The 21,372-nt window shown below is 41.2% G+C and overlaps 1 protein-coding gene and 1 long non-coding RNA gene across 6 annotated transcripts in view; one reads left to right on the top strand and one right to left on the bottom strand.

Moving 5' to 3' along the window:
• Nucleotides 1-21,372, top strand: part of CREB5 (cAMP responsive element binding protein 5) — a 241,362-nt gene that overhangs the window by 190,311 nt on the left and 29,679 nt on the right. The window lies entirely within an intron of this gene.
• LOC149917481 (uncharacterized) lies at nt 6,393-13,532 on the bottom strand. The gene is made up of 3 exons (XR_016467467.1): nt 13,422-13,532; nt 10,133-10,287; nt 6,393-6,771 (listed from the first exon to the last, which is right to left on the bottom strand). It is a non-coding gene; the product is annotated as an uncharacterized LOC149917481 (long non-coding RNA).

The following is a 21,372-nucleotide window of genomic DNA, read 5'->3' as shown; positions in this document are numbered from 1 at the left end:
CTGCACAGCGCCTAGGATTTATGACTGTGTCAAGTTTGAGAGAATGACCAACCTCTACAAAGATTTTCAATGTCAAGTTGAGCCTGAAAAGCAGCACTGAGTTTGCAGTCCTACAGGCAGTCTTACTTAACCTCCTTCTTCAGGTTCATTGGATGGACTTTATCCACAGTTTGGAGGACAAGTGCTTTGCATTGCATTTTTTTTCTCTGGTATTTGAAATAACAGGAAGAGCTGGGAAGAGTTTTTTGGTGTGTGAATGGCTTATTTTGTAGTTGGTCCTGGAGACTTAATTTTTACTTTCTGGAGATCAAAAGGCATCAACAGCTTTTCATGTTCTCATGTATTAGGGCTCACTTCATCCATGTGGGAAGTGCAGTCTTGTCCTGAGTGGGGCTGTTGCAGCAATTTAATAGCAATGCTGTGAAATAGCCTAGGCCAAAGGATGAAGCATGTATATTTTGGAAACCTGTTTCGCAAATTAGTTTTGCATAGTTTAAATGATACATGCCTTAAAATATTTTGGAAAATTAATTTGGAGGTACAGATGTACAAATCCTATTTAACTCTAGGAACTGTAGCAGTAAAGCTCTAAGAAATTCCCTTGTATGGATCTTATTATATAATGTAAGATGTAATGGGCCTAATTCACCCTTTGGGTATCTTTAATGGTGTCAGCACAGCTTTGTAAGGGATGGATTTGGCCAGGGGACACCAACACTATAAAACCTTACTGTCTTCCACTGGTATTTCTCCAAAGCTTTACTGAGACGTGTCGCTGTGATATATGAACTCCTTGTACTTTTTGATGACTCTGACTTAGTAGTAGTATGCATATTGTTTTGTCAAATGAATACATACTGCCAGACTTTCAGTTAGGGTAGCTGTAAGAGCCCCTCCTTTTCCAACATACAGAAATGCTGTCATTTGACTACGTATATTTGATCTTTTAATACCACGAAGAATTAGCAACACTTAGGAAATAAAGAACGCCCAAGGCTGACCACTGCTTTCCACATCTTTTGCCATCTCCACACCCTTTTGCAACATGAGCCTGGAGGGCCTGACAGCTCAGGAGTGGCCCAGAACTCCTCTGTCAGTCCGAGGCAGCACCCACAGTGCATGGTGCTCACCCATATGACATGGTGGAGTCCTCTTGCACACGCACAGTCAGATGTGCTGTTGGGATGGAAGCTGAGCAGCCTCATCTGTTTCTTCTGCTGGGATGTGGTGGCCTGTTGCATCTACTGAATATGCAAAATAGATCAGTTTTGATCTATTGCCCTCAGGGGTCAGCCAGCCACCCCTGCTGCTCTGGGAACCCTTGGCAGGGTCAGCCGATCAAGGTGCAGGTCTCTACAGCACCAAGAGAAGGAAGTTTGAGGGAGAAAGTGCACATCACGTTACCAGCTCATGAGCAGAAGAAATGTATCCGCAGAGAAATATTTTGGTTTCCACTCTGGAAACTTCACAGAGGGTGTTTCTGCTCTGTATTCAGAAGCTTCCTTAGGGGAGAAATGACCTGTAAGTTGTCTGAGCATAAGAGCTCTGAGCTGTTTTCCTCTGATGGCCTTTGAACTTTGCTAAAGCCATCTTCAAGCATTAATGGAGCATAGTCAGGATTAAATTGGGGGAGATGTAAACCAATTGTCAGATCTTGCTTTTGATTTTGTTAATACTTTTTAAAAATTGAAGTAGGCTGGAATTGTTTTGCTTGCTTTTTCAGAGACTGTGCTTTTGTTTGGTCCTTTCTGAGTCATCACCTGTCCTTGCCAAGACTTTACTGCATCTAGGAAAAGATATACTAGTGATGCACCATGGAATGCACAAAGCTTTTTTGTCAACTGCACTGACCTTATGATCCTTCCAGCTTCATTTTTTCCCCATATCTGCTCCTGAGCAGGTCCGCATCCATCTCTGTTCTAAGAGTGTGGAAGCACCAAGACTTGGCACTTTATTGGCATAAAAGCTCAGCACACTACTTCAGATACATTTAGATTCATCCTTTTACCTTTCATTAAGGTACATAATAATAGGTAGTATGTATAAATATATATATAATCTCTTCAGTGATTGCCATAAGAATAGGGGAGGGAGAAGTGCACACTGAAGAAATGTCTTGCCTCTATGAGGAATACGTGAAAGAGCAAAAGGTGCTAAGAGGAAAGAAAGTTTGGCACTTTTCTATTTCCTTCTCCTCCTTGTGTGCCATGAGGTCATGATTAATGGCTTTTGTGATATTCAGAGGGCAGGAATCAAGTCTATGTCCAATTCAGGAAGACCTCTGAATTGGCTGGACCCAGGGGAACCCACAGCTCAGGTCTGGAAGGACCCGTGATGTCATTTTGTGTGGCCAGGGGGAACACAGCTATTGCTTTTTTAGGCTTTATTCTTGGATAGTATTAAGGTATGTGGGGATATTTTTTGTCCTCCTAGGCACATTTGAAAGATTAATTCTGCTCTGAGCAATGGAAAGATTCCCTTTTCCTTGAGGGAGGCTCTTTAGAGCTGGGGGAGTCTCCGTTTCCTGTTGAGGGTGTGAATGCAACAGTGCCACCAGAAAGACTCCAGACTTCGCTGATGCACTTTTAGTGATGCAAACTGAGTTCAAAGGAATTGAAAACTGTAACTTTACTTGAAATTAAACTACTATGAGATAGAGAAATTTGCACAGCAGAGAAATAGGATATTTTGACATTTTTCATGGCTTTCCCGGGGTGTCTTGGGCTGTATAAACTCACTGCTATTGTGTTAGTGAAATCCTAGATTCCCTGAAGCCATAACTGTGACTGGGATTTAACTTCTTTTGCTTTGAAGAAAGAAGAGAAAAAGTAAATTTATTACACTACCAGTGTAGCTCCCATCAGTTCCACACATAAAGGAATTACGAAGAAACAGAATAAATGGTGGACAAAAGCATAATTGCTTTCCAAATGATGTGCATTTTATAATATGTTTTTTCTATATAAAAGGGGGAGTGGGGCTGAATGCCTTCTTTTTCTTCAGTCCTTTTGTTTCAGTAAAAGAAGATGCTATTGAAGACATGCTAGATAGTCTGTCTGGTGTCACTGAAGAGCTGTGCAAGAGATACGCTATCTCTTTTTTGCTTTTAAGCTAAATGAATACATTTAAAATGCATGGATAGTTTAAGCAGTGTCTTCTCAGTGTATCTTATTTTCGAGCATGCCACTAAGCTTTAACTCAGAATAATTGTGTGCTGTGTTTATAGTTCAGACTACATAACATTTAGTTATATTTACCTATTATGCTTGGCTAATAGATGACAGACTGAAATTAAAACACAGGGAACCCAGACAATTAACATCCCAATTCACAGTCTGACTATGATTCTTTGTGCTTCTTTATAGTGTGATTTCAGCATCTGATTAAGCAGATGCTCAAGTAGTTTTGGGACCCAAGCTTTAAATTAGTATGTTAAATTATTGTGCCCTATCAGCATGAGTTTCAGTGCCAAAATGTAAATTTATAGTAAGGAGCAAATATTTGGGATGAAAAATATGACATAAATTAAACCACCTCAAAAAAAAAAGCCAGGAATAAAGTATTACCAAGCTGAAAATGCAGGAAATGGTTATACATCTTACCATGGGGCTGCCTATTTCGGAGAAGATAGAGCAAAGAGTATGCATGAATTTCATCATCAGTGCTGAATTGTTTTATGGAAATATGTTACTGTTTTGCATTCAGGCATTATCCTTATTACTAAACTGGAATGTATCCTCTCTTATCCTTATCAGAAATGTTCAAGTCAAGTGTTTGTCCCAGTGCATTTTCAGGCATGAGGAATAGCTTGTGGCATGTAATTTGAATTAGATGAATATGCTAACTGATGTGTAAATGATATAAAAATCAGAAATGTCTTACACATAACGTTTCATTACAAATATCAGCGCCTTAATTTGCTAACTGTTTTGCTCCCGAGCAAAGAAAAAGATTTCTGAATTTGTAAATGGAGCTGAAACCACTGGTTTCGCAGTATGAGGGCCACCCCGAGCACAATGTTCACATTAATCTTTGCTCCTTACACAGCCTGCTGGAGCTGCCTGCCAGAGCTAATGAGTGGATTCTGACTCCACCGTGTTAGGCTGCTACAAAATACAAAGGCTGGTCACAAATTATAGTTTGTCAGATGGCTTTAGATATAAGCATTAGAAAAACATTTGCTGAACAGCAATAATTAGTCGGCTATGGAGGCAAGTTTTACAGATTGCTAGGGAGCGTTGAGGCAAACGTGGTGTTCTGTGGGAAAAAGCCTGTTGCCTGTCTACTAATTAAGAGAAAGCAAAAAAGATGCTTTAGTAGCACGACTTCTAAAGGTGAGACCAAAACACAGCGTTACTAGAAAGCCCAAATAACCTCAGTCTTTAATGCAAGCACTGTAGTGCTTCAGGAATACCACTTTTCCTTAATCAAACAACAAAAAAGATCTCAGCGAAGAGATGTTCCTGGCTTGGATCATGCATGCACAGATAGAGCACTTAAATAAGTGGATTCTATTTTAGCTTAAACCTTAACAGTTAAATGAGAAGAAGACTCACAACTGGCGCAGAGGAGCTCAGCAAATCACCAGGCAGCCTCAGCTGCTGAGACGCTTTCGTTCTTTAGCAATGAACTCATACCTTGTGCTTTTGTATTCTCGGGGAGAAGAATCCGTAGTTCAGAGAGCTGCTAGAAACAGCATGGTTAAATGAAGCCCAACAGTAAGCAATTCGTGTTACTGAAGCATGTCATTGAAACTTGGCACAAGTGCTGGCTCTGAGCTTGTGCTGTAGACTTGTTTTAAGTGCTTGTCATCCCATAGATACCGCTGCAAATGTTCTGTACTGTTTCTCCTTTCCTGCGCTGTCCGGGAGAGTGAGTAAAATAATAAGTCTCCGCGTTTTCATTTGTTTTACTTTGAGTTTTCTGTGCTTTTGTTTCAGTAGCATGGCTATCAGATGAATGAGGTTGTATCCATGCCAGGATAGATGCAAAACAGCCCATTACTTCATTGTGTGGTTGGTTTGCTTGTTTGTTTTAAAAGTTTGCATGTACTCATGAATGCAAGGGGATGATAGCATCTAATAACTGTAGTGCTGGCGAGAGGGATACAAACTCACTCACACAGCCTGCCAAGGTGCCTCTCGTCTGACTGCAACTTCTATTTTTCCCAACACTTGTCCTGCTGCTGCAGCACGGAACTAGAGAGCAGCTTTAAGGCACTCAAACCTGGCATATGTGGCGAGACCACCAAATTAATCTTCCTTTTTGATGCGATTAAGTTTTGACTGCTGTGTTGACATCTCTGGTGCCAAGCCATTGAGCAGGGGTTTCCTGCTGTGAAAGTCCCCGACTCCACTTCTGCATTGGTGCAATGGGAGGGATACTATTCCCTTCCCAAGCTGATCGTTCTGGGAAAGATTTTAAGAGGAGACTGCCAAGAGCACAAAGTATGAATAGATTAACAAACACTGGTAATCCCTGCTTTGCAGAAAGAATGGCTTGGTTCTTTATATTTAGATGCTTGTTTCAATAGTGCAGAGGAATGTAAGAATATCCTAGAAAGCTGGTAACGGTTTTAGTGCTTCTCTGTCATTTATCTATAGGTCAGAGTATTAGTTAAAGGTGTTGTGATATGGGCTTTACCGGGTGCCCATATCCTGTAGGCACGGAGTCAGGCACTGTGCAGGATTTCTGCAGGGCATCTGGTGGTGTGACCTGGGCAACAGGGGCTGGCTGCTCATTAAACAACCCATTTTTAAAGGGTTTATTTACCAACACTAATTAAAATACCTGTAGTTACTAAATTATCTCTTTAGTTAAGATAATCCGCAAGGTTATTTTCCTTTTATTGGGTTGCTAGGGGTACATAATGCATCAATACGTGTAGAAGTGTTCAATGAGATTGCCAGATTTTTTGAAAGATAAATAGTTTTAATGCTTCAGAAGTAGAATCCAATTGGCTAAGGAATTGGCCACAGTCTAAAAACGTGACATCATTCTTGGCAACCGATAAAGATATATTTATGCTAACAGACACTATATAAAAAGTGCACTATACTACCTCTAAGCGAAAAATCTGTCTAAGAATAATGAAATGCCTTTTAATTGAGAATAGTTTTTAAAAGAAGTGCAATTTACTGACCAGCCTTGTGTGAGCCTGCTTAATACTCTGCATTTGTTCTTTTCTGTTTTTTATTTAAATGCATTCAATACATGTGATGTACTGATACTTTTAAATCAATACCATCGTTAGTAGATAAATATAATTATTGCTCATTAATTCTTCCATCAAATCCATGTCTGTGTAATAGACATACTGTAATTGTCTTCTTGAGTCCAATGACATACTTTGACTTTCAGCAATTACATTTTAACTTAATTCCAATGGCTGATTAAAACCATGTGTATTCAGGTTTAGATAGATGTGCTTGCTATGGGGTTGTTAAACCTGCAGAAAATATGTTTTTAATAATCCATTAGTATTTAATTAGCATGCAGTAACTGTCTTATTAAATCTGAATTAAATCTTTATTTGAGGCGTGTAATTGAAAGCGCCACTGGGTAAAATCTAATCTGTCAGGGACGAATTTGCTTGGAATAACAACTCCAAATTCTTCTTTTCTGAAGTTTGCAGGGTCGTCCCAAACATTTGCTTAATCATCACAGTGGAATCTTGCAACAATCAGTTTTCTGCAACTGCAGCATTTGAAATGCTTTCTGGGTCAGAGTTGTCATCTTTTGAGAGTTCCTCTTGATTTGAAAGATGATTCTCTGCGTGGAAGATGAAGAATTCTTAAACCTTTACCAGATGCCAAAATGTGTGCAGGGACCGAGTGAATGTTCCCCACCAGCCAGGGAAGGAGGGGAGCTCGTTTGCAATGCACACCATGTGGTTAGGTGTCCCTCAGCGCCTGAGCACACGCTCAGAAACATGAAAGCAAGAAGTTCTTTTGGTGACTGTACCTCTTTATAATAGCAGAGTTATTAGCACACATTGCTGTTTGAGCGATCACACAGCACAGCTGGTGGGAGCAAATTGCAGTAAATGGGACTATTTACTTTACAGAAATTATGACACTTTTCACTGTTCGGCAATAAGAGTGATCCAGAATCCATCCAGAAATGTGAATTCGTAAGTACTACTGGTGGATTTGCTTCAGCAAGGCAGCTGTAGGCGTCTGTGTAAATTATCAAACTGTACTGCTTGTAAAATTCTAAACATCATTGGTTTGAGATTAATAGCTACTCAGATCCCTGTAAAGATGTGTTTAATTAACTGGCTAGCAAATTTATAGCAAAAATCTCCTCTCAGATCTGCTTTGCAGAATCCAAGTCTGCTATTCCCCTTTCTCATTACAACCCTGTCTCTCTTTGACAGTAAGTGGGAAACTGCGAACACAGAAAGTGCAAGATATGAGATCTGTGATCTATGCTTCACCAGGTGAAGCATAGGAGATAATTTTTCTGCGATGGTATATATCAACTTCAGTCTGCTCTGGTGCTTGTCTCCATGGACATCAAGGCCCCAGTTGGGAACTAACCATTACTTTCTTCATATAATTTCTGTTGTCTTGGTATTGTCTATGTTTTTGTGACCCTGAGGAGGCTCAGCAGATAGCGATTTGGCTGCAAGGAGTGGAGTAGATTCCAGACCACCGTCTGGGGAGAGCAGTGGGCACAAGACTGTGGTTAGGAATGGAGTAAGATTGATGTGGCTGGAGGGCAGGGAGGAGCAGCAAAATATTTTCCTTATTTCCTAGCCAGTGTTGGCCAGCAACAGCTCAACTGTTGACAGACCTCAGTTCCAGTGTTGTGATGGACAGACTGTCCATGTTGGGGTCAGTTCTGTCCCTACCCTATCTGCCTGCGAGATGGAAATTCAGCTCACTCCTCCATTTTTATTTACAAGCTGAGGAGAAGGAAGGTAAAAGAGCATCAAAAAAAGATGAAAACAGGGAACTTCCTAGGGGAAGGAATAAGCATGAGAGGAGTTACATGCAGAAATGTGAACTTTGAAGGAGGATGGAAATTTGTGAAGAAACTGGCCACAAGGAGAAGTGAACACAGAAGGGCATCAGAGCTTACTTGAATTAGGCCAAAGAAAATTACGTGTGATGGTGAGAATCCTTAGGACTACCATAGCCAGATTAAAATATTCCTTTTATTTGTGTGCATTTATGACAAGGTCATGACAAATGTACTGTGAACATAAATTGAGATCAGTTTGTCTCAACTTAGACACTGCTACCAGACACCCATGCAAATCAGACCACTCTCATTCTGGAGTAGTGAAAAGTCTCCCAGTTTTTGTAAATAGTTCTATTTTGCTGCAATTTTCTTCCACCAGCTGTGTTATATGATGGGCTACGTGGAGCAACATGTGATATAACATCAAAACCATGGGTAGCAGAATTCAGCAAGATCACCTAAGCCCTGCAGTAGTAACCACCCAAGCACATGACTTTACTCAAATGACTAAACCCCATGAAATTGTTTAGAGTCAACACTGAGATATTGGAATGGCAGGGAGATTGCTAGGGAGAATGGCTGAGCAGAGGAAATAGGGTGCAAATTTATTTAATTGCTCATCTTCATCATTTGAAATTGGTGTATGTCAGGTCTAGCAATACAAACTATCTGGGGTTTATTTACATGGCCCAATTTGGGACACCTGTCTGAATCAGAAACCAAAGCTTATAATAGAGTTAATGGAGCACTTATATTAAGAGCTAATCACAGTTTAGGTTCTATTCATAGCTCTCTGGAGGCAGCAGGAGACCAGTGGCAGCTGGGGCTCCCAGCCAGGTGACTGACACCAGTGGTGCAAATACACTCTCAGCCCAGCTTCGCAAGGTTCATCAGTGGTACATTCTGCTGTGTTCATCGCTATGTGTGCATGTGGCTGAAAACTGCATGACTCTGAGAAGGACACAGTAACTGCTTAATGAGATGCCATACATCTCTTAGTACATTTGCATGTGCTCTCTTTCCCATTCTGGCTAATATTTTTAAGCAAAAGAAGCTGCTGTGGGATCACTGAGGCCAAAGATATTAACACGGTTATCAAAGAAACCACTGCATATGGTTCATTATATTCATTATGTTATTTTCACTGTTACTCTATAAAATTGGGATTATTAAAAAATTCAAAAAAAAAAGTCTCTCCCAAATTGCAAAAAGTAGAAGAATTTGGCTTTCATTTCTAATCAAACAGGCTAAATATTCATGTTTATGTGCCTAAATGAAACTTTTGTATGCAGTCTTCCACCCCATCTGCATGAATAGTAGCATTGTAACAGGATGAGGTCACTGCAGAAGGGAAAGTGAGGTAAGAACACAGCTGAATCTACAGCCTCTCTGCTACATGGTGCACCAGCTTGTGCTTGAAGGCACACGGTGTTTTTCCCGAGCCAGAGCCACTGCGGGCACTGCCTGCAGAGTCGAATGCCTCTCACAGAGCTCTAGATGCATTCCTGACTCTACTGTATGGTCTGATGCACAGTATATGGTTTCCTCTGCTTTTACAAACTGCTCTTCAGAGACCTCTTTACACATCTAATATAAGTGAAAATCCATATGGTTTATTTTAAAGCCTTCATTTAAAAAAAATAAACAGTTATCAGGCCTCATTCTGCTCTGACTTATGTGGCGTAAATCCTGAGCAGTCCCTTTGTAACATTCGCTGATGTTCAGGATTTATGCCAGCATCAAGGAAGCAGAGTTGGGCCCATCAAAGGTTTCTTTCCCCCTCACTCTTTTAAAAAGAAATGACTCAACTATATAAAGACTGATGGCTTCCTATTGGCGTCACCTTTGTACCCAGTGGGAACTCTTACAAATATACAGTGTGGCACATCCTGGTGTGCATGTCTGAGAACCGGGCAGGGGAAGGGCGACATAGCAAAGCGGTACTCCAAGGAGTGTGAGATTTGCTAAATCTGTATGCCAGTTCATATTTTACCTATTCCTTGTATTAACTTTAAAAGCCACATAAATGGATTGCCAAGGGTACACTGGCAAACTGCCTCTCCTCACCCACCATCGTAATTAGAGCTCTGAGAGCTTGGAAAAACCTGCCTGGTGAGCAAGCCCTTCTTGCCCTTTTTCCACAAGTCTCTCCAAGCTCACAAACCTGGGTAGAACTTGGAGCAGCTGCTGTTTCCAACAAGACTGTCCATCCTGCTTCACCACCCAGCGTGGGAGCCAAAGGGGCTCTGCTTTCATCCCACGCTGCCTCTCGCCGCTTCAGCTTCCCGGTATGGCTCCATGAGTTCCCAATGCATTTGTCTGGAAAGGAAACAACATCTTGCTCAAGGTCTCCTCTGCCTCCCCACACGGCAGCGAACCCGCTGCTCTTCTTGACTTGGATTTACAGGAGCAACTTCTTTCTATCTCACATATCAAACTCTAAATTCAAGGGTAGACTAGTACGCCATTTGTGTGCTCAAGAGTAGGCACTCCATATATTCCTGCTGCAGATGGTTTCTGATTGAGCTACACAGCAATTTTGGTTCTCTGTTTTCTCCTTTGGTTTTGTTATCGTTTTTTTTGGTTGGTTGGTTGTTTTATTTTTTTTTTCCATCACTTCACAGATAATGCATTGAGTCACTTAAAAATATTTTCAAAGTAAATTCAAGAAAGTTTTAGAAAACCTTTCAGGCTACTTTCATACCTTCATCTTTTCCAGCACTGGAAAACCAGCTTGGAGCTGGTGAGGCAGACAGAAAAATTGGGATATTTCCTTAGGAAAATGCTTTTCCTAGCTATTGTGTATCTCCCTGAGCCCAGGCCTCATTCAGCCTGGGTTGCTAAGAAGGACCTCTCTGAAAGGAGGTTGTAGCGAGGTCAGGCTTGGCCTCTTTTCCCAGGTTACAGTGATAGGACAAGAGGTAAAGGGCTTAAGTTGAGCCAGGGGAGATTCAGGTTGGATATATGGAAAAATTTCTTCTCAGAAAGAAAGGTTATGCATTGGAACAGACTGCCCAGGGAGGTGGTGCAGTCACCATTCCTGGAGGTGTTCAAGAACCATGGAGATGTGGCACTGAGGAACATTGTTAGTGGACATGGTGGAGATGGGTAGGTGGCTGGACTATGTGATGGTAGTAGTCTTTTCCAACCTTAATGATTCTATGATTCTATGACTGGTGTATACAGGTACTCCCTAAATGGTGCTAAGAAGTCTTTTATTTCTTGTCCATGTCTTCCTGAAACATCAAACACACTTTTGCTCTTGTCTCCCCTACCAAGTCTGATTTACTGAACAGCACTGGTGCCAGCCCTCTCACATGTAGTTTCAGACCCACATGAGTGTCAGTTATCTGCAAATGGTTGGCTGTGAGCAGCTCTGGTACTCCTGACATCTGCACTTCTCCTCTTGGAGAGAACTTTTTGGGGGTTTGGGATTGTACTGGCACAGCAGGAGAGGGAGGGAGAGAGATGAGCCAGGAGATAGAAAGAGAGTGAGTGAATGAGGGACTAGTGGAGGGTTGAGAAATATCTAGAAGTTGGGTAACAAGTGAAGCAGGAGCTAGAAAAGAAGAAAGCATAATTGCATGAGACCCTGCAAAAGGAAGAGACTCCAGAGGGATCAGCACATAGATGAAGCATCTGGGTAACGCTTCAAATAGCTACATTCACTATCTGGAAGCTGGGTGCGCAGCAGAAGATGTTTTTAGGGAGTGTAATGCTTGTGCTTCTTTCCGGTCCTGCTCTTTGGTGTAACTTGGCTCTGACCAGCTGAGGAAAAGAAAGGTTATGGGGCAGAAGGGAGAGGAAACTCATGTGGCTGGTGGAAGGAGTGGGTGCTGCATTCCCCTTCCTCTCCTTCCTCTTCCTGCCCTTGGCCACCTGTCAGCTTCCCCGCTCCCCCCACACTCAACCTTACCCGCTCCAAACCCTCCTTTGGTCCTAAAATGCTTTTTCAAGCCGTGCCTTTTTGTACTCTAATCGTATTTTCTGGTGACTGTTTTTTTTTTTCTTCTTTTTTTTTCTCAACTGCCTGTGTCCTGTTTTCCTCTGACTTTGGCACGGCTGGGAGGAATTCAGACACTCGCAGCCTGAGCATAAATGAGCCTTTTGCTTCCAGGTCAGTAGTTCAACTCCAGCCCACAGTTCACAAGCTGGAAAGGGTTTGGTGCTCTGGAGCCTGTGCCCGAAGCACTGGTTGGTGGTCTTGCTGGGCTCCAGAGCAGACAGGTGTCCAAAGGGCCACCAGTCCTAATTAGCATCCTTGCTGGCAGCCCCACAGTGGGGCTCAGGGCTACACGGGCACTGAGCCGGCAGTACCCTGCCTGGGTGGTCCAGGAGCTGGCTGGCAAGGGGACGGGGCTGCTGCTGTCATGTTGTGCCTGCTCCGTAAACAGAGACGTTTAGCTTTGAGCCGCTGCTCCCACAGCTTTGATTTCACTTGTTGTTGTTTCTTTTCCCTTTTTGTACCTTTTTTTTTTTTTTTTTTTAACCTTGAAGTAATTATACTTGAAGAAAATTAGTGGATTAGACATGTGGAGTATTTATAAAGACACAGAGAGGGGAGCCTCATTTGGGGGCCAGATGGAGATGAGTATACTGGTGGTACTGGGAACAACTCTCTCCAGGGGTCTCCAAACTGTTGAATTTAAATGATTTTTGTCTCCCAGGCACTGGCAGACAAGCTGCCTGCCTGTCCTCATTGCATTCACCTGTGTGCTAGTGCAGGACCAGGGAATGCAACTTGGAGCAGGGTTTTGTCTTGGTTTATGATGTTCCTGCACCACCTATCTGTTTCTACCTGCATGATAGTTTCAAAAATAAATAAATAAATAAATAAATAAATAAATAAATAAATAAATAAAGTTTTGCGGGGTTTTTACAAGCATCTCTGGAATCTGCAAGGAATCTTATTTTAAATAGGTATGCTTGCGTCCTTTTAGGAACTTGCCCCTTTCCAAGTTATTTGTATTCATGCAGCCTCCAGGCATGCTGATCCTATGGTGAGAGTGGGTCACATGGTGCTGCAGGGCAGCATTGTGACTGTTGCTGGTTGCTGCTCAATGCTCCTTTCCTTCTCCTGCTCCAGCCTTTTGCATGTGTAATGCAACAGCTCAGGTAGAATTGTTCTGAGTTGGAATGGTCATTTGGTCCCGCTCCCGTGCAGTGAACAGGGACACCTACAGCCAGATCACGTTGCTCAGAGCCCCATCCAGCCTGACCTCGAATGTCTCCAAGGACAGAGCATCCACCACATCTCCAGGCAACCTGCTCCAGTGCCTCACCACCCTTAATGTAAAAAGCTACCTTGTATCAGGTAGCTGCAGAAGGTGAAACCCCGGAGCCAGAGAACTGCAGCAGTGCCCAATTCTCTGTGCTCACAAAAGCAGCTTGAGTAGAACACAAGTGTTAAAGAAATCATGAGTGCTCAGAAGTGTCCTGCCTGATGTGCTCACAATTTTTAGCCGCTCTGTCAGGTTGTACATGTTTTCATATTCTTGAGTAGCAAATGTCACTGCCCAACTGACTTCAGTGCACTTTTGTCCAGTTGTTCCAGCTTTGCCAAGTAGTAAAAACAAACCACAAATGGTTCCCCACCTTTGTTCTGCTTTTGTGACGCTGTTAATCCAAATTCCACCAAGGCCTTCCTGGATCCAGCTGCTGCCTTTGGATTGTTTAACTGTTACCGTGGTGCTGTCATTGCAGGATATTGTAAAATTTGCTTTTTGGCTTAGCCCAGGTTCTCGTTGCTAATTGTACATTTTCATCCACAAGTGCCAAGTGCTTGCTTTGGAAAATAACCCCTCCTCCCCCCCATATGCTAAATTCCTAGCTACGTAGTAAAGATTGATTGCACGTGTTTATGTGTAATTTTAAAATGGTTCTTTCAGGAAGTGTATGGTCTCTTAGTGGCAAGTTTAAAACCCTTTAATTTTACATAAGTTTATTTATATTAGGCAAAAGGGCCTACAGTACTGAGCAAAACTCCATGATATATAGGGTTCACCCTGAGAATTCTCAGAACAATTTTATATATTTTTATTCCATCAATATGTTCTTTCACAGCTACTAATTAGCTTTGTTAGTTGACTTACAGAAAGGCGTATATAAAATGAGGAGTAAGTAATTCCACAGCACTAATAGTATTAATGAAAAGCACGAGGTCTGGAGGCAATTGTAAAAACACTGGTTTGACCAAAAAGTAATTCTCATTTGAATTAGCATGATTAATTACATAGCTTTTCCTTGTCACAGTGCACTGAAATCAAAACAGTCAAGAGGTTTTAAAGCTTTCGGTGCATAATTCTGGTATATGTTAGATAAATTAGAAAAAAATGTATATATAGACTAGGTACACATATGTAAAACTATAAATAAACAGGAAAAAATAAGGAAACAGTAAAATGCAGTTCTGTTTCTTGTTGATTTTTTTCCTGTTTCCTTTAATTGCCTAGGAAACAAAATGTGAATGCAAATTGGCTTTGGTTGCTTGTATGTCATGTAGAGAGCTATTAGGATACCACAGCTTTCACACTAAGTGCCCAATTGGCTTACACTCCCTATGCATTCATGCAGCTTGAGCTATTTTGCCTGGAGGGCTGAAAAAGGAATCACTTTGGTTGTTTCTTTCACAGTACTAACTATAGTATTTGCTTTCTAAATACTCTGACTCTACATACATCACAATTTGCTGCTGCTTAACATGGGCTGAAGAAGCGTTTGCTGATATGTGTAAGAGGATGGCAGAGGGTGTCATCACTTCTTGCCTGTGCATGTGCAGACCCAGATCATGGTTTTTTCTGCTTTCAAATACCACTCATCTTTTCAGTGTTCCTGACATGCCCAGGTTTCTGTAGGCCTGCGGTATGCCATGGGTGTTTATTATGTGGAAAAAAAGGAAATCCTGCCAATCCACATCACTAATGCAAGTTTGTCAAATGACATCAGCAGCAGAGGAGAATTTACTTCTTAACCACATGCAAATAGGTCCCAGACTGTTGGTTGTGCCATGATGTCAGCCCTGATTCCTCATCCATTATTTGATGGGCTTCAATGTGTAAATGCCAGATATGTTCTCCCTTCCTTTTCTTCCCCTCCCACACAGAACTTCTGGGTTTCTTTTGATTTTATTTGTAGAAAACGTGTTTTAAACAACAAACATAGCTCCTCAGAAGAAGTTAATCTCTGGGATGATTTTCTACACCAGGTCTTCCAGTCTTTGCTATAAGTTTGTGTTATACAGAGCAGTCAATTACTAAAACAGTTTGGATGGTAATTTCCCAAGGGACTGAACTAAGTATGTATAACAGTTCCAGTGTTCTTGATCATGAATTCACATTATCTTTGTTCATACAATTTACCGTATCAGCTTGGCCATGAAAAGTGTTCAGGCATGTCAGCCTGCAGGTCCATAATGACATGACAGCAAATCAAGTCGTGTTGTGCTGGTGAACGTCAGGTTAGATTTTACAGCATGTCTATCTGTTTAAAATGGCACAGGCCTCCAGTCTATATAATTTGGAGTGCTGGGACATGGAAGTTGTCTCTGCCAGGTCTAGAGGTCAAAGCCAGCAGAGCTATTAAAGGAGTGACTCTTGTCACCTAGCACTATGTGTCTAGTTCATACTGCACTAGACTCCTCCAGTAACCTGTGATGACTTGGAGGGGATAATTAATCCCTGAGACATGGGATGTTTTGCCCTGTGCAGAGATAATCTAGACATACTTTAGACTACTGACCCTAATTTTAGATTAATTCTGACCTTTATGATCAAGCAGTTATTACTCTCTAAGTGATGTTCACTTCCACTTGAAAAGCATTTCATGCCACTTTCCTTTTTACTGATATCTTTCCCACAGGCACGAGGAGGACATTGGCATCTGATGCCCTTGGTGTACACTCTTCTGCCTACATCTGCTTGGGGCTCTGCCCTAAGAGGGCACTGTATTGCACTTTCAGTGACAAGAATGAGATTTGAACCTGGGACTTCTTTATGACATCTGAATGTAGCCTGGCTTGATTTTTTTTCTGATGAGAGTTTAGACAAGGTGGGAAATGGGAAAACTTATGCAGATATCACTGGCAATTTGATTTCTTTCTCAACCAGAGGTCGCTGGGTCTCTTAATTTCACACAGTTATGCATACATCAGTTCAAACCATTTCCTTATAAGGCATTATGTAAATAATATTTCCAGCGCTAGGGAATATAACTCTATTTGCAAAGGCTCTGAATAAATATACAATACCAGCATATAAATCAAATTACAGGGACTGATGTATTTCTAATCATGCTCAGTTTAAGTAACTGAGGTACTACGGGCAAGTGAGAGATCCCCCCTAAATCACACAGATGTAATTAATTAATGTCTACATTGCCAAATAAAGGAAAGTATTTTGACAACAACTATTTGGAACAATTATGAATTGTTCTATCTTACAGCCCCAAAAGGCAAAAGCAGAAATGTAACTACAATACATGGCAGTTTTTCGCCTTATTTTTTCTTTCTGATCAAGTCCTAGCACTCACATAGTCTCTCTCACTGGGAGAAAAACCAGAAACATTCCCTTTACAAAGTGACTTTAAACTATGCATGAGGTGTGTTTTTTCCTTTTGTTTCATGGAAACATCTCTGTGCTGGCAAAGGGCTTAAGTTGAGAGTGTTGTTCTATAAATGCTGTGTTGCCAAGGTTTCAAGACCAGGCCTAGATGGTCCATAAAATGATTTCCTCTTAAACATGCATTCTGCCTTATTAAAAACAGAGGTAGTGGTCATCCGTTGCATTGCCATGATGGTGAATCCCTTCCCCTTGGGGGATTTATGGCTGGTGGAGGGATCAGCCGCCTGCTACTTCTCCTTTCCTTGGCTGGAGCTCAGCATGGCGGCAAATCTGGGCCTCAGTGCTGGCTGGCAGGTAGCGTGGGGAGCTGTGGGGATGTGCTCCTGGGATACTTAGGGGCGTCTCCTGTGTCTGCTCTTGTGCAGTCATGATGGGGACTGTGCCAAGGGCAGTGTGCTTATAGGGAGTGTGCTGCTACAAAAGCTGATGGGGGACAAATCTGTGGTGGGCCCTTCCCTTCACGCTCTGGGGCAGTTCAGGCACGAATGCTCATACCTCCAGCTCCTCATGGGAGGGGGTCTGATGGAAAATGTTGAAGGCGAAAGTCTGCGAGCAGGACTTGGCCTTCAGTTGCAATTTGCAGATACCTGGAGTCATATTCTGAGAATTTACTGCAAGCCCTGGCTGGAGAACTGCACATTGCTCACTGCCTGACAGGCAGCTGCACTGTGACTCGCTTTGAGCTTGGCACCCGGCACCTGGGTCATTGCTGTTGTGGAGATGGACAGGTGCAGGTTTATGAAATTGCGGTCAGCCTGGCTGGGTTGAGCTGTCCTTCAGCAAAGAAGCCACTACTTTATGACACAGACCCTACAGGGAGTTGTGTCCCTCATTCCCTTTGCACGTGGACTTGAGAGAAGAACACTGGTCTCTCTTCATGTACCACCCCCCAGCTCTCAAAACATCTTTGCAAATTGATAAATAATTGCTGGACTTGAACAAATCTCTGCGGATTATTGGTTTGAGCAATTCAATATAAATAATCCTTGTGATTAAATGAGTGTTTATGTAAGTTCCAGAACAGTGAATGGGGAGGTTGGATGTTTATTTCACAAACTTTATATGGTAAAGATATAGATTGCTGGAGGCTAAAAGGAGAATGCAATTAACCAAGGAAAGGAATTCAGAGTAAGAATTACTCTTGTGTCTGTTTCAAAACTACCTGGAAAAGCTTGTTGGGCACTTTAATTGAAAGCAGTGTTCTCATAGATATTTATTCTGATCTCAACAAATCAGCTTGGTGTGGCACATGTTATGTAGGTTGAGGTTGCTCAGTGCATCTGTTAGGCAGCTGTGTCTTGTACTTTAACTTCTCAGGTGTAAAGAAGTCACTTACACTTACATACGTTGAGAGAAATTTTCATCTGACCCTGTTTTTACATGCTTGGAGCCTTGCTGCAATTCTGGATTAGTTCTACGCTATATAAAATTCACATCCTGTTTGTGACATAAGCTGAGATGAAAATATCACTTCTTTCTTTACTTTGAGGGGGAAAAAAGGGAAGGCCAATTCACACTGGGCTTGATCTATGCTGAAACCTAATGGCATTGTTCCTCTTTATTTTATGCCAAAGGTATATTAAAAACACATCTGCTATCATATTTTTCAAAATATATTTCCCCTTTCTTTCATTTTGTTATCTTCAGGAAAAATTTTGGTCCTTAAAAGAGTGGAAAACACAAATCAGGCTACATAACACTGTACAAACTGGCTTGCTTGCAAATGTAGGCAAATTATAGCTGACCAGAGTAGTTGCAAGTTCCTCATCCTTAGTTCCCTCTCTGCCATAGGGATGGGCACACCTTGTGACTTGCTGCATTTCAACAGCAAATGCTGTAAGAATGACAGGATGAACGACACGTCAGAAACAGGAGTGGTTAATCATTCTTTGAAAATGCTTGTCTCTTGCAGGGGCTATAAAGGATGTGTAGGTAACAGGTTCTGACAAACTTTTTGGTTGTGGAAGTCGAGTAAGATAAGCTTTTATGTGAATGATGCTGGATAAAATGGGCCAAACCAGCGCACTTTACTTCGGCACAGATTGGCTGTTAATATAGAGTATGTCTGTACAGGAAACAATTCCAGCTTGATTCTATTCTGGGGATATGGTGTGATTGCCCATTAATTTTCATTGGAGTTCTAGGTGTTTCATTGGATTTTAAAGAGAGTGAATGCTGTACACGATATCAAAATTGTGGGCTTTTTTTTAATCTATGTATAAGTATGAATACAGGAGAATATACGTTTTTAGAGTCACTCTGCTAAGAGACTTAGCAGTAATTTACTACTACTTCTCAGCACCTCAGAAAGGCTGTGTTAAGAAGCAGTTAGTAAATACACATTCAAGAGTAATTTATTTCATGTGTTATTTGACTTACTCCCTTTCCACAAAGGTTGGAGGCAAAATATGTGCGGATGTCAGTGGGAACAAAGTCAAGTTTATTGTTCAGAATTCAGACCCAGGTTTCACTTCCTGTTAATAAGAAAAGAAGTTCAAAGCAGTAGATTATAAAGCCTTTACCTACCATATTACTCACTATTTTCGCTGATGCTTTTGTCATTTAATAAAAAAATCTTTCATACTTTACCTAGAGTAATTGGAGACTGGAGATCCATAATGCTCCTGCTATTTCCATGTTTAAGTTGTCACCTAGGAATTTATATCTATACTTAGGATAATGAAATTTAGTGGGGTCATTTTCACTCAGTGAGAATTATATAAATTGTGATTACTCACTTATGTTTTATGTGGCTTTTACCTTTTCTTTCATAGGTAAATATTTTATATTGTATGTTACTACTCATATTCTTTTTATAAAATTCAGCATATACTATTCATTTAGACAGTGGCAACAGCAAGAGGTAATATCATTTTTTTGCTATCCTTATGTTTGGGGTTGCAAGATCAAAAAAAGCTGAAAGCATAAGTTGCATTTCAATGCTGTATTTACTGTTTTCAGATGGTAAAAATGCTCTTGTTGTAATACAAGAAATGGCAGCAAGCACTGGCCATCACAAGAGGCAGTTAAAGCAATTGCATTATCAAAATTACATTTTAAAATTCAAAGCAATATAATAAGTTGCAGTATATGTGATCATTCCCTGAATGTCTTTTTAAATATCCATTGCAATGCACATATGTTCAGCTTTCTTAATTTCTTTTTTTTCCTTCAAATGTAAAGAATTAGAATCTCTCTTTTCCCTCTCTTTTATAATATTCTTAAGTAAACTCAGCAAGTCACTGTTTTAGGCTGCTTTCTCAGTTTTATAAGTCTGATCCTAGTAAAGCAAGGAGATAAACCAACCGGGACTTTCATCAATTCCATTTTATGCATTTATCATTCTTGGTCTGGAATCTAATTTATAGATGAGCTGGGCTTTACCGCCATTTGTCCAGACACTGTGGCACATTGGAACACTAATTTTGACTGGAGCTACATAGACTCATACAGGAAAACATGTTTGCTAGCAGGAAAGATGAGTCCTGCAGTCTTCTCGGATCTACGCACTGTCATTACTAGAAACTTCAGTGTTGGTCAGCCTCCCAGTAAGCACGTAAGCCCCACTGGTGGGCAGCTTTAGGGATTTTGACATTCCTTTTTTATTTGTAACTCGAAACTTTATCCGCTCCTACATGTTCCCGACACTGAAGGATCTGAGTTCAGCACACAAACGACACTGGGAATCCAGGACAGAGAGGAAAATTCTCTGCTTGCCCAACGCAAAGTACATGAGGGCACCACTGCAGATAACAACTCCTCGTATGATTTTATTTAAAATCCTTTCTCAAAGCCAGTCTGATAACCAACATCAGAAGGATATATTAGCATGGTGATGAGGAATACTGGTATACCCCATCCTTGCTGTAGGGGTGGTTTCTGTATGGATGTCCCCAGTGGGTTTTTCCTCTGATTCATTGCACCGGGTGGGAAGATGTTAAATACTCAATGTGCTGACCAGAATCATAGTGTCCTACCATACCGCCCAGCTGTGACCTTGTGTACTGTCCCTTTTAGCCCTCCCAGATCCACCAATTCCTGCTGGAGCGATTCCTTGCCCTCACCTTTGTGTTTTGTACTGTTGGTGATCTGTGGTGCTTTGAGCAAGGTACTTGCTGAAACTTTGCCATACAGTTTGTAGCAACAAAGAAGGAGAAAGTATTGTGCAAAAAAGCATGCACTGACAAACATTCAAAGGATCCGAAACTCCTGCTTGCACTGTATTTTGACAATAGCCCTATTAAATGTGAATCATTCTGTGTATTATTCTTATTACTCATTCACCTCATATAACAGGTTTGGTCCAGGCATTTGCTGAACTCTTTCCACTGACTTTACTGGCAGTGGGACCAGGTCTGCAACGCCACATTAAGGCCACTGCATGACTTCCTGGCCATTATGGCCATTGTTCCACATAACATAGAATAAAAATACTGAAAACTCATCTCCCAGTATAAGGTAGTTTCTTTTTTACTTTCTTTAGCTTGGCTTTTTTTTTTTTTTTTTTTTTTTGTCCAATGAAGATTGACTAATATTTCTAATAAGAAGGACACGTATCCTCATAATGATCAAGTCGTTTAAGTATTACAAAGTATAAAAATAATCTAATGACCTTTGGAGAGGAAGTGTGTACTTTCATTTTTTACCATGTCCTATTTTGACCTCTGGATACAAAGACCAAAAAGTTCTGGATGAACACACTCAAATTTTTAAAATGTTGCACTGGAATAAATCTATTGAAAGTATATATTTGGAAGTATTCAAATACAGTTGTTGTTAAGTGGAA

Source organism: Phasianus colchicus, chromosome 6 (assembly GCF_987193195.1).
Source record: "Phasianus colchicus chromosome 6, bPhaCol1.hap1.1, whole genome shotgun sequence".
NCBI lineage: Eukaryota > Metazoa > Chordata > Aves > Galliformes > Phasianidae > Phasianus > Phasianus colchicus.
The sequence above is the reverse complement of the archived record's forward strand: the minus strand, read 5'-3'. Positions and strand labels throughout refer to the sequence as shown.